The sequence below is a fragment of the Nerophis ophidion genome, linkage group LG13 (genome assembly GCF_033978795.1).
Source record: "Nerophis ophidion isolate RoL-2023_Sa linkage group LG13, RoL_Noph_v1.0, whole genome shotgun sequence".
In the NCBI taxonomy this organism is placed as follows: Eukaryota; Metazoa; Chordata; class Actinopteri; order Syngnathiformes; family Syngnathidae; genus Nerophis; species Nerophis ophidion.
This window is the reverse complement of record NC_084623.1, coordinates 54,023,725-54,035,890: the sequence shown is the minus strand read 5'-3', so window position 1 is coordinate 54,035,890 and position 12,166 is coordinate 54,023,725. Positions and strand designations below refer to the sequence as shown.

General features: G+C 37.0%; 1 pseudogene; it reads right to left on the bottom strand.

Annotated features, from left to right (window-relative positions):
* Positions 1-12,166, bottom strand: part of LOC133564737 (cGMP-inhibited 3',5'-cyclic phosphodiesterase 3A-like) — a 166,576-nt pseudogene that overhangs the window by 12,532 nt on the left and 141,878 nt on the right.

Genomic DNA, 12,166 nt, shown 5'->3' with positions numbered 1-12,166 from the left:
AGCATGGCTGGAAACCAACATTGAATGGCCGTGACCTTTGATCCCTCAGACGGCACTGTATCAAAAACCAACATTTATCTCTAAAGGATATCACCACATGGGCTCAGGAACACTTCAGACAACAACCGTCACTAAATACAGTTCGTCGCTACGTTTGTAAATGCAAGTTAAAGCTCTACGATGCAAAGCGAAAGCCATTTATCAACAACATCCAGAAACGCTGCCGGCTTCTCTGGGCCCGAGATCATCTAAGATGGACTGATGCAAAGTGGGAAAGTGTTCTGTGGTCTGACGAGTCCACATATCAAATTGTTTTTGGAAATATACAACATCGTGTCATCCGGACCAAAGAGGAAGCGAACCATCCGGACTGTTATCGACGCAAAGTTGAAAATCCAGCATGTGTGATGGTATGGGGGTGCATTAGTGCCCAAGGCATGGGTAACTTACACATCTGTGAAGGCACCATTAATGCTGAAAGGTACATACAGGTTTTGGAACAACATATGCTGCCATCTAAGCACCGTCTTTTTCATGGACGCCCCTGCTTATTTCAGCAAGACAATGCCAAGCCACATTCAGCACGTGTTACAACAGCGTGGCTTTGTAAAAAAATGAGTGCAGGTACTTTCCTGGCCCGCCTGCAGTCCAGACCTGTCTCCCATGGAAAATGTGTGGCGCATTATGAAGCGTAAAATACGATACAGTTGAACGACTGAAGCTCTACATAAAACAAGAATGGGAAAGAATTCCACTTTCAAAGCTTCGACAATTAGTTTCCTCAGTTCCCAAACGTTGATTGAGTGTTGTTAAAAGAAAAGGTGATGTAACACAGTGGTGAACATGCCCTTTCCCAACTACTTTGGCAAATGTTGCAGCCATGAAATTGTAAGTTAATTATTATTTGCAAGAAAAAATTATGAAGGTTATGAGTTTGAACATCAAATATCTTGTCTTTGTAGTGCATTTAATTGAAAATGGGTTGAAAATGATTTGCAAATCATTGTATTCTGTTTATATTTACATCAAACACAATTTCCCAACTCATATGGAAACGGGGTTGGTAGAAAAGTGTGAATGTAATTGTTCATATTTAAGCTGGTGCTGGAAATCAAACCATTCGGAGCATACCGTGGCCATTAAAGCTAAAAACAAAAAAGGTACAAAAAGGTGACATTTGGAGGACTAAGCTCGGAGTCTTTGGGCCGTGCACTTGTTGACCTTGAGGTTAAGCCCGCTAAGTCCGAGTCAAGTTTTTAAACAATTCCCGGGCGCTTCCCGAGACCTTGCTGGGAACAACGGCGCTAATACGGACTCACAAACAAGCCTTTCATTCAATGACGATTAATCGGATTCTACTTGCTGAAGTGTGAAGTGAATTATATTTATATAGCGCTTTTCTCTAGTGACTCAAAGCACTTTTACATAGTGAAACCCAATATCTAAGTTACATTTAAACCAGTGTGGGTGGGGACTGGGAGAAGGTGGGTAAAAGTGTCTTGCCCGAGGTTGGCGGAAGCGGGGATCGAACCTGGAACCCTCCTGTTAGTGAGACATAAACTCACTTCTGACATTACGGCTTTCTACGTGTCGTCGTTCATCACGCCAAGCGACGTTTGTAAGTTTTACAATACAACTAAAACAATTCATACTTACTAAACCGTCCCATGTGTGATGTCTGTGGGAGTGTTGTCATGCAAATTTGTACCTGCTATTGTAATGCAATCATGGAAGCGATGACTTCTGTTTTGTTTGATCAGCCGTTTTACTGCCTTTCAATATAATTAAGAAATAATGTGAATTAACATTTAAAATATTTCAATTTAAATAACTAACTTTGCGACTTATATAGTCCCGATATATTGAAAAAAAAAAAGTTATTCTAAAATTTAGTGGGTGTGGCTTATATACCAGTGTGGTCTACAGTCTGGAAAATAAGTAATACTAGTTAAATATAATAACATAATTGCTAATACTTAGTTAATTTTCAGGTCGCAATATGCAAATTTAGTATTATCAGCGGTTTTTGGACTTCTGTTTTGTTTGATCAGCCGTTTTACTGCCTTGTTACAGACACCGCTTGGAAGTAATTAAGATAGAATGTAAATAATATTGAAAATCTTTCAATTTAAATAACACATTTTGCGACCTATAGTCCCTATATATTGAAAAAAAAATGTTTTTCTAAAATTAATGGGTGGGGCTTATATACCGGTGCGCTCTATAGTCTGGAAAATAGTTAATAATAGTTAATTAAAATAACAATATTGCTAATACTTGATTAATTTTTAGGTCATGAGATGTAAATGCAGTATTGTTGGCGGGTTTTTTTACAGAACTTTATGGGCGGAATAGAGTTCTCATTCGCTCCATTGTTAGCTGCCTCTTACTTGCCATATTTTACAAAAATAAAAAGGGTTTTTGTCTTAAATAAGGATTGTGAATGATAGGCAAAAATATTTTTGTAGAGTTTCAGTTTCACAAATTCCTCAGTAAATTCACCAGAACGTCACCGTGGAGTTATTGTTATAGTAGGTCCATGACGAGGACTTCTGTTTTGTTTGATCAACCGTTTTACTGCCTTGTTACAGACACCGGTTGGAAGTAATTAATATATATTGTAAATAAACATTGAAAATCTTTAAATTTAAATAACAAATTTTGCGACTTACAGTCCCTATATATTGAAAAAAAAACGTTTTTCTAAAATTAATGGGTGCGGTTTATATACCGGTGCGCTCTATAGTCTGGAAAATAGTTAATTAAAATAACAATATTGCTAATACTTGGTTAATTTTTAGGTCATGAGATGTAAATGTAGTATTGTTGGCGGTTTTTGGATGTTTTTTTTACAGAACTTTATGGGCGGAATAGAGTTCTCATTAGCTGCATTGTTAGCTGCCTCTTACTTGCCATATTTTACAAAAATAAAAAGGGGTTCTTGTCTTAAATAAGGATTGTAAATGATAGGCCAAGATATTTTTGTATTGTTTTAGTTTCACAAATTCCTTAGTAAATTCACCAAAATGTCACCGTGGAGTTATTGACTTCTGTTTTGTTTGATCAATCGTTTTACTGCCTTGTTACAGTTGGAAGTAATTGAGATATAATGTAAATTACATGGAAAATCTTTCAATTTAAATAACAAATTTGGCGACTTATAGTCCCTATATATTGAAAAAAATATATGTTTTTCTAAAATTAACGGTGCGCTCTATAGTCTGGAAAATAGTTAATACTAGTTAATATTGAGCTGATTGAGAGCAAGCTTCTGTTTTGTTCGACCAGCCGTTTTACTGCCTTGTTACAGTTGGAAGTAATTGAGATATAATGTAAATTACATGGAAAATCTTTCAATTTAAATAACAAATTTGGCGACCTATAGTCCCTATATATTGAAAAAAATATATGTTTTTCTAAAATTAACGGTGCGCTCTATAGTCTGGAAAATTGTTAATACTAGTTAATATTGAGCTGATTGAGAGCGAGCTTCTGTTTTGTTCGACCATCCGTTTTACTGCCTTGTTACAGTTGGAAGTAATTGAGATATAATGTAAATTACATGGACAATCTTTCAATTTAAATAACAAATTTGGCGACCTATAGTCCCTATATATTGAAAAAAATATATGTTTTTCTAGAATTAACGGTGCGCTCTATAGTCTGGAAAATTGTTAATACTAGTTAATATTGAGCTGATTGAGAGCGAGCTTCTGTTTTGTTCGACCAGCCGTTTTACTGCCTTGTTACAAGTAATTAAGAAAACGAAAAACGCATTCTTGTCTTGATCAAAGATTGTGAACGATAGGCAAAAATTCCCAAAAAGTGCAGTTCCTCTTTAAGTTCTTATACAGAAAGCGTGCCTGATATAGCGTCGTATCGCAAACGCAAAATATACGACCGTTTTTTTTGTTTGTTTTTTTTTTCCCCAACCTGACCGAGCCTCAGCGGAACCAGCTTTTTCCTGACCTGAACCCCATTGTCCGCCGGAGGAAGGGGCTCAGCAGCAAAGGCGGCATGACAGTGTATTACTCACCGGTGGAAGGGGGGGGGGGGGGGGGGGGGTGTCGGGTGGACGTTTGTGCATATACAGAAATATGGAGTACTTACTTCAACATCAATTATTATTATTTTTTTGTTGTTTTCTTCCGTGTCTCCAGCCAGGTCACTTCTTTTGCTTCTTCCTGGTCAAAAACCCTGTTTTTGTTAGGCACAACTGAGCAAAAAAAACAACCTCTTCTACAGTGTGGTGTCAAAGTCATGTGCTGGCTAACGGGTCCTGCTTTGAAAAAAAGGGTTGTGGGTGTTATTACTGGGGTTCCTCCTCTTTGTCACCTGCTGAGAGGACGTCCTCTTCATCTACAGTTGGCGTGTCGTCAGTTTGATCCAAACAGTCAGTCAACTCCTCCTCCTCCTCCTCCTCCTCCTCCTCCTCGTCTCGGCTCGCTTGTTCCTCCTCCTCCTCGTGAATGGCCGTGATGGGGTCCTGGACCTCGGCCTCCTGGACTTCGGCGGCGATGACTCGCTTCCACATTTCGTGGTTCTCCAGGAGATGCTGCGTGATCTGGCAGAACACCGTCCTCCTTCCGTCCTTCTTCATCCTCTGCCTCTCTGTAAGACACAAGTCCACGTTGAGGAACTGGAACTGGGAACCAATTCTCCACTCACGCGAAAACAAACGTGACGTCACGTTGCAGACCGGCTCAAACATTTGGCGGGGAAACAGGCACCCGGACCTAGGGATGCGCACGGATCACATTTGAACAGTACCAATTTTCAGTACTTTTTGTATGAGTTAGTAAATACTAATTATATTTGATGGTGAAATACATTTTTTATTGCAACGATAATAATCATTTAGAGATGGAATCTGAAATTATTTGGTGTATGCAGGATTTCTTGCCTAAGACCAGGGCTGAGTGGGGTTCAATTATTGGGCCAGGGGCCAGAAGTCAATATATATATATATATATATATATATATATATATATATATATATATATATATATATATATATACATACAAATACATACATATATACATACATACATATACATACATATATGTACATACATAAACACATATATGCATACATATACAAAACAATTATATATACATATATACATACATAAATATACATACATACATATATATACATGTATACATATATGTATATACATATATACATACATATCAAATATATACATATATATACATACATATGTACATAAATATATAGACACATATATACATACATATATATATATATACATACACATATACATAAACAAACAATTATATATACATGTATACTTATACATACATATATATATATACATACATATATGTACATGTATACATATATATGTATATACATACATATACACACATATATGTACATGTATACATATATGTATATAAATATATACATACATATACATACATATCACATATATACATACATATGTAGATACATATATACATACATATATATATATATATATATATATATATATATATATATATATATATATATATATATATATATATATATATATATATATATATATATATATATGATTGCATTACATCCGAAGATGCTTTCTTCTTCATTCACCTTAGGTGAATGGAGCCTTGGCCAGGAGAACTTGATATCTTCAGACGGTGTCCAGCGGACCCTGAACCGTAACACCCTACCGCTGGTGGGCCGGCAGTGGTGGCCAAGTCACTGCCTATCTCCTCCTCCTGGCTTCCAGCTCATCTCATCTCTCCTGCTCCATAACCAGCAAGAGGCTCTCTCCGCTGCCTCCCCCATCCTGCGAGCTGCTGTCTTTCTCTCCTTCCCCGTTATTCCCAAAGCTGTGAGCATTCTCCATACCGACTGGGCAGGGAATCCTCTGCAGCCGACCTCGACCGGGAACAGCCATGCCTGCCATCCTTTTCCCCTGCAGTCATTTAAAAGGTCCTGGTATTTAGCACTTTTCCTTTCAAAGGCTTGGTCGCAACCTTCTTCCCATGGGACTGTGAGTTCAATAAGAATGATCTTCTTTGCCTCTTCAGACCACAGCACCACATCCGGTCTCAGGGTTGTTTGTACAACCTGGGGGAACTGCAGCCTTCCTCCCAGGTCTACTTTCATATCCCAAGACCGTGCCATTTGCAGTAGGCTCTTCCTTGTTGTTGCTGTGGTTGGTGGCTTTTCTCCCTCCCTCACAAACTGGATGGATTTTGTTTTCCCTTGGGGTTGCTGTTTCTTGCATCTCTGCTGCTCCAAGGTGTTAGCCAGTGTCATGAGCACCTTGTCATGACGCCATCTGTATCTCCCTTGGGTGAGTGCCGTTTTACACCCTGACAGAATGTGTGCCATGGTACCCTTCTGCCCGCAAAGCTTGCATAGTGGATCCCCTCTCATGCCCCATCTGTGCAAGTTTGTTGGAGTCGGGAGTGTGTCATACACTGATCTCAGCAAGAAAGAGATGCGGAATGGTTCCAGCTTCCACAGATCTGCCCATGTGATCTTTCTCTTAGGGAGGTCCCATTTGGTCCAAGCTCCCTGGGACGCTAGTTCCACTGCTCTTGATATTCGACCTTCCTCTTCCAGGTTTCGTACTTCCTCCTGGACCATAGCTCTTCTTTCTCTGGGTTCTGCCTTACTCCATTGTTGGACATGGGAAGTTCCAAGACCCTGTCTCCCTGTGCACGGCATCCCTATGATGTCACGTAGCCTCAATATGCTCTCAACTTGTGCAACAGTTGTGTCAGCTGCCCACTTGCGTCCTGATCTTGTAGTGACGCCTGCGTGTCTGACTTGTTCGTCCTGGGTGTCTCTGTATGTCATTAAGACTCTGCACTTTGCTACCTTGAATTCCTCCACCACGGATGACAAGGGAAGCTGGAGCTGTCCTGATCTTATGTAGAGGCCTACTGATGTGAAGCTTGGAGGGATTCCCAGCCATTTTCTGAGGTTCTTGTTGATCTTTCTTTCCACTCCTTCTACGCGTGTCATAGGGATGTCATACACTGTCGACAGCCACATGAGTCTTGGTAACAGTCCATGTTGGTATAGCCATATTTTAAATTTACCAGGGAGTCCTGATTTTCCAATCTTCCTCAGCCACTCCTCTGTCTGCTTCTCTGTACTGGTGATGTTGTTCCTGTCAGTAAGTGAGCTGTCAAACCACTTTCCGAGGCACTTTATAGGGTTCTCCTCAATCGATGGAATCACTTCTCCTTGCACTTGCAGCTTGAACCTGTTCGTCAGTTTACCTTTCCGGATCACCATGCTCCTTGATTTTTTGGGCTTAAACTTCATTCTGGACCATGTTGCCATGTGGTCCAGAACTGTTAGCACCCGTCTTGCCTCCACATGGGTTGTGGTCGTCACGGTGAGATCGTCCATGTAACCTCTTATTGGGGGTTGTTGAATGCCTGATTCCATTGCTGGTCCTCTGGCTTCTTTCCCAGCAGCTGTTATGAGGAGGTTCATATATATACATATATATGTATATACATACATATACACACATATATGTGCATGTATACATATATATATATATACATACATATACACACATATATGTACATGTATACATATATATGTATATACATACATATACATACATATCACATATATACATACATATGTACATACATATATATATATACACACATACATACATATATACATACATATATATATATATATATATATATATATATATATACACACATACATACATATATACATATATATATATATATATATATATATATATATATATATATATATATATATATATACACACACATACATACATATATACATACATATATATATAAATATATCTACTGTTGCGCGACTTGTCCAGGGTGTACCCCGCCTTCCGCCCGATTGTAGCTGAGATAGGCGCCAGTGCCCCCCGCGACCCCAAAAGGGAATAAGCGGTAGAAAATGGATGGATGGAATATCTACTGTATATATATACACATACATACATACATACATACACTGTATGTATATATACAAATATATATATATAAACATACATACATACATATATATATTATATAAAAACACATTAAACATATGCTAAAACACCTGAAAGGTGTGTTATTGTTTCTGCTATGGCGCCATCTTTTGGACGCCTTTGATCACTGCTGGTGCTGCCGGCTGAACGTCAATCCCTGCTGTTTGAAGCTTTGAAGTCCCGGCCCCTCCTCCAGCCGTCCATAACCTTTTCCACTCGTACGGATCCTTCATTCATCACTCCCAGCCAACGTTTGTCAATTTTACAATATAACTAAAACAACTCTGACGGTGTTTTCATCCAAGTTTGTACGTGTGCGAGTGTCCGTGTTAGTATCATTCATTTACAAATCCCTCAGTAAATTGGACCACTGCGGTGCGGATGTGAGTAACGCAGACGTTTACATACGGGAAGAGTCCGAACCAGTCGAGGCGTCCTCCTCGATCGGGTCCTCCTCATCCTCCTCCGTATCGCCGCCCTCCTTTGCCTCGTCCAAATCCATCTGCCCGTCCGGCGGGTCGACCCAGTGACCCGGCATCAGGGCAGCAGAGCCGTAGGAGGAGCAGAGGGGTCCCACTATATGGGTGATGAAGGACTCCTGGAGCTTGGCGAGCTGTGGCGCCGAGCGGTCCATGAAGGGGCTGATGGGAAGGCCCAGGCTTGCTTCCTCGTCACCCTAAGGGCGGGGGGGGGGGGGGAAGTCAATATTTTCTTTACTTGACATGCGAAAATGTTACACACAGTTAAGCAAGCCTACAGTATCTCCGGCAATGAATCATTTTAAACCGTTTTATTGTGTTAAACAGTTTACAAAACATGACTTACTAGGGTAGAGTACCGTTCACATTTGAACCGATACGGTACCAATTCCTGATACCTTGGGAACATATTAAAAATATTTCACAGATAGCTCGGTTGTTGTATCAGGTTTCCGTACGCTGCCGAGTCTCATTTGCAAGTACGCAGTCATTTAAGTTGAATGTGCCGGTCTGGTCTTCTGTTGCGCCCTACAAAGTGTTAATACTGTAAGTATTGCGGGCAAGGCAACTTTATTTATATAGCATATTTACAACTATTTTTTTAAAAGTTGAACCAAAGTGCTTTACAGGTTAAAAAGCATTGAGCAAAAAAAACCAAAAAAACAACAACAATAAAACAAAAAACAAACAATAAAAAGTTTTAAAAAAAATACAAATGTTATTTCTGTAAATATTGCAGACAAGGCAACTTTATTTATATAGCCCATTTACAACAATTTAAAAAAAATCGAACTAAAGTGCTTTACAGGTTAAAAAGCATAGAGCAAAAAAACAAAACAAAAAACAAAACAAAAACAAACAAGATAGTGCAAAAGCAATACGGTAAAAGGAGTCGAACAAAAAGTTTACATATATTATATATATATATACATATATATCTGCGATGAGGTGGCGACTTGTCCAGGGTGTACCCCGCCTTCCGCCCGATTGTAGCTGAGATAGGCGCCAGTGCCCCCCGCGACCCCAAAAGGGAATAAGCGGTAGAAAATGGATGGATGGATGGATATATATATATATATATATATATATATATATATATATATATAAATTTAAATAATAATAATAATACTAAAAGTGCGACAAATTGAAAAAACAAGCAAACAAAAAAATAAATAAATTGTGTAATTCAACATTTGCCAAAATATTAAATATACTTGGGGGAAGTCAATATTTTATTTACTTGACTTGCGAAAATGTTACACACAGTTAGGCCATGAATCATTTTAAACGTTTTTTTTTGTTGTTGTATTAAACAGTTTACAAAACATGACTTACTAGGGTTGGGTACCTTTCACATTTGAACCGATACGGTACCAATTCCTGATACCTTGGGAAAATACTTATATTTCAATATTTCACAGTGAACTGAAGATGATAATTTGGTTGTTATTATCAGGTTTTAGTACACTGCTGAGCAAGTACGCAGTCATTTCAGTTGAATGTGCTGGTATTGTCTTCTGGTGCGCCCTACAAAGTGTTAATACTGTAAGTATTGCAGGCAAGGCAACTTTATTTATACAGCACATTTACAACAATTTTAAAAAATTTAACCAAAGTGCTTTACAGGTTAAAAAGCATAGAGCAAAAAAAAACACACACAAAAAAGGAGTCAAATAAAAAGTAAAAAAATATATATGTATATAAAAATAAAAATAATAAAAGTGCGACAAAGTGAAAAAAAAAAAAAACTAAATTATGTAATTCAACATTTGCCAAAATATTAAATATACTTGGGAGAGGGAGTCAATATTTTGTTAACTTGACTCGCGAAAATGTTACAAACAGTTAAGCCTACAGTATCGCTAGCCATGAATCATTTTAAACGGTTTTATTGTGTTAAACAGTTTACAAAACATAACTTACTAGAGTTGGGTACCTTTCACATTCGAACCGATACGGTACCAATTCCTGATACCTTAGGAAAATAGTAATATTTCAATATTTCACAGTGAACTGATAATGATAACTCGGTTGTTGATATCAGGTTTTCGTACACTGCCGAGTCTCATTTGCAAGTACGCAGTCATTTAAGTTGAATATGCCAGACTTGTTTTCTGTTGCGCCCTACAAAGTGTTAATACTGTAAGTATTGCAGGCAAGGCAACTTTATTTATATAGCACATTTACAACTATTTTTTAATTTGACCAACGTGCTTTACAGGTTAAAAAGCCTGTAGCAAAAAAAAACAACAACAACAACTAAAAAACAAAAACAAACCAAGAATATTTTTGATTTTCCTGAAGGAATCAGTAAAGTACTATCTATCTATCTATCTATCTATCTATCTATCTATCTATCTATCGAATAAAAAGTAAAAAAATAAATAAAATAAAAATAATAATAATAAAAGTGTGACAAATTGAAAAAATAAATAAATACATTTAAAAAAATAAAGCGAAGGGAGTGGGGGGTACAGTATTACTTTGTGTTAATACTGTAAGTATTGTAAGCAAGACAAGGCAACTTTATTTAAATAGCACATTTACAACTTTTTTTTTTTTTTTTTAATTGAACCAAAAGTACTTACAGGTTAAAAAACAGAGCAAAAAAACAACAACAAAAAAAAAACCCAAAACATAAACAAACAAAGAACATAAAAAATGAATGCGCTAAACAAGATAGTGCAAAAGCAATATGGTAAAAGGATTTGAATAAAAAGTACGAACATAAATAAAATAAAAATAATAATAATAAAAGTGTGACAAATTGAAAAAATAAATAAATACATTAAAAAAATAGAGCGAAGGGGGTACAGTATTACTTTCTGTTAATACTTACAGCATTAACACAAAGTGTTAATACAGTAAGTATTGTAAGCAAGACAAGGCAACTTTATTTATATAGCACATTTACAACTTTATTTTTTTTTTTTTTTTTTAAATTGAACCAAAAGTACTTTACAGGTTAAAAAACAGAGCAAAAAAACAAACAAACAAAGAACATAAAAAATGAATGCGCTAAACAAAATTGTGCAAAAGCAATACGGTAAAAGTAGTGGAATAAAAGTACAAAATAATAATAATTGAAAAATAATAATAAAAGTGCGACAAATTAAAAAAAAATAATAAAACATAATGAAGCGAAAGTTGTTGTACTTGTGACTTATTGTTTACTTACTTGTTATATTCTTATTTTACTGTTATAATTCGATTCCCATTGTTGCTTTTTAATTTTTTATTCTTATTGTAATATTTCTCTATTTTGTTTCCATTTAAACCCCCATTATTTACTTTTCACTTTTTTTTTTTTAAATTGATCCCAACTCTGTACACTGCTGCTGGAATTTTAATTTTCCTGAAAGAACTCTCCTGAAGGAATCGATAAAGTACTATCTATCTATCTATCTATCCATCCATCCATCCATCCATCCATCCATCCATCCATCCATCCATCCATCCATCCATCCATCTATCTATCTATCCATCTATCCATCTATCTATCCATCTATCCATCTATCCATCCATCCATCCATCCATCCATCCATCCATCCATCCATCCATCCATCCATCTATCTATCTACTTATTGTTGTTCCATGCATTTTAGTCGTAGTTTTCATTGCCAAATTCGGAAGCGTTGAAATCTCCATGTAATATCGCTG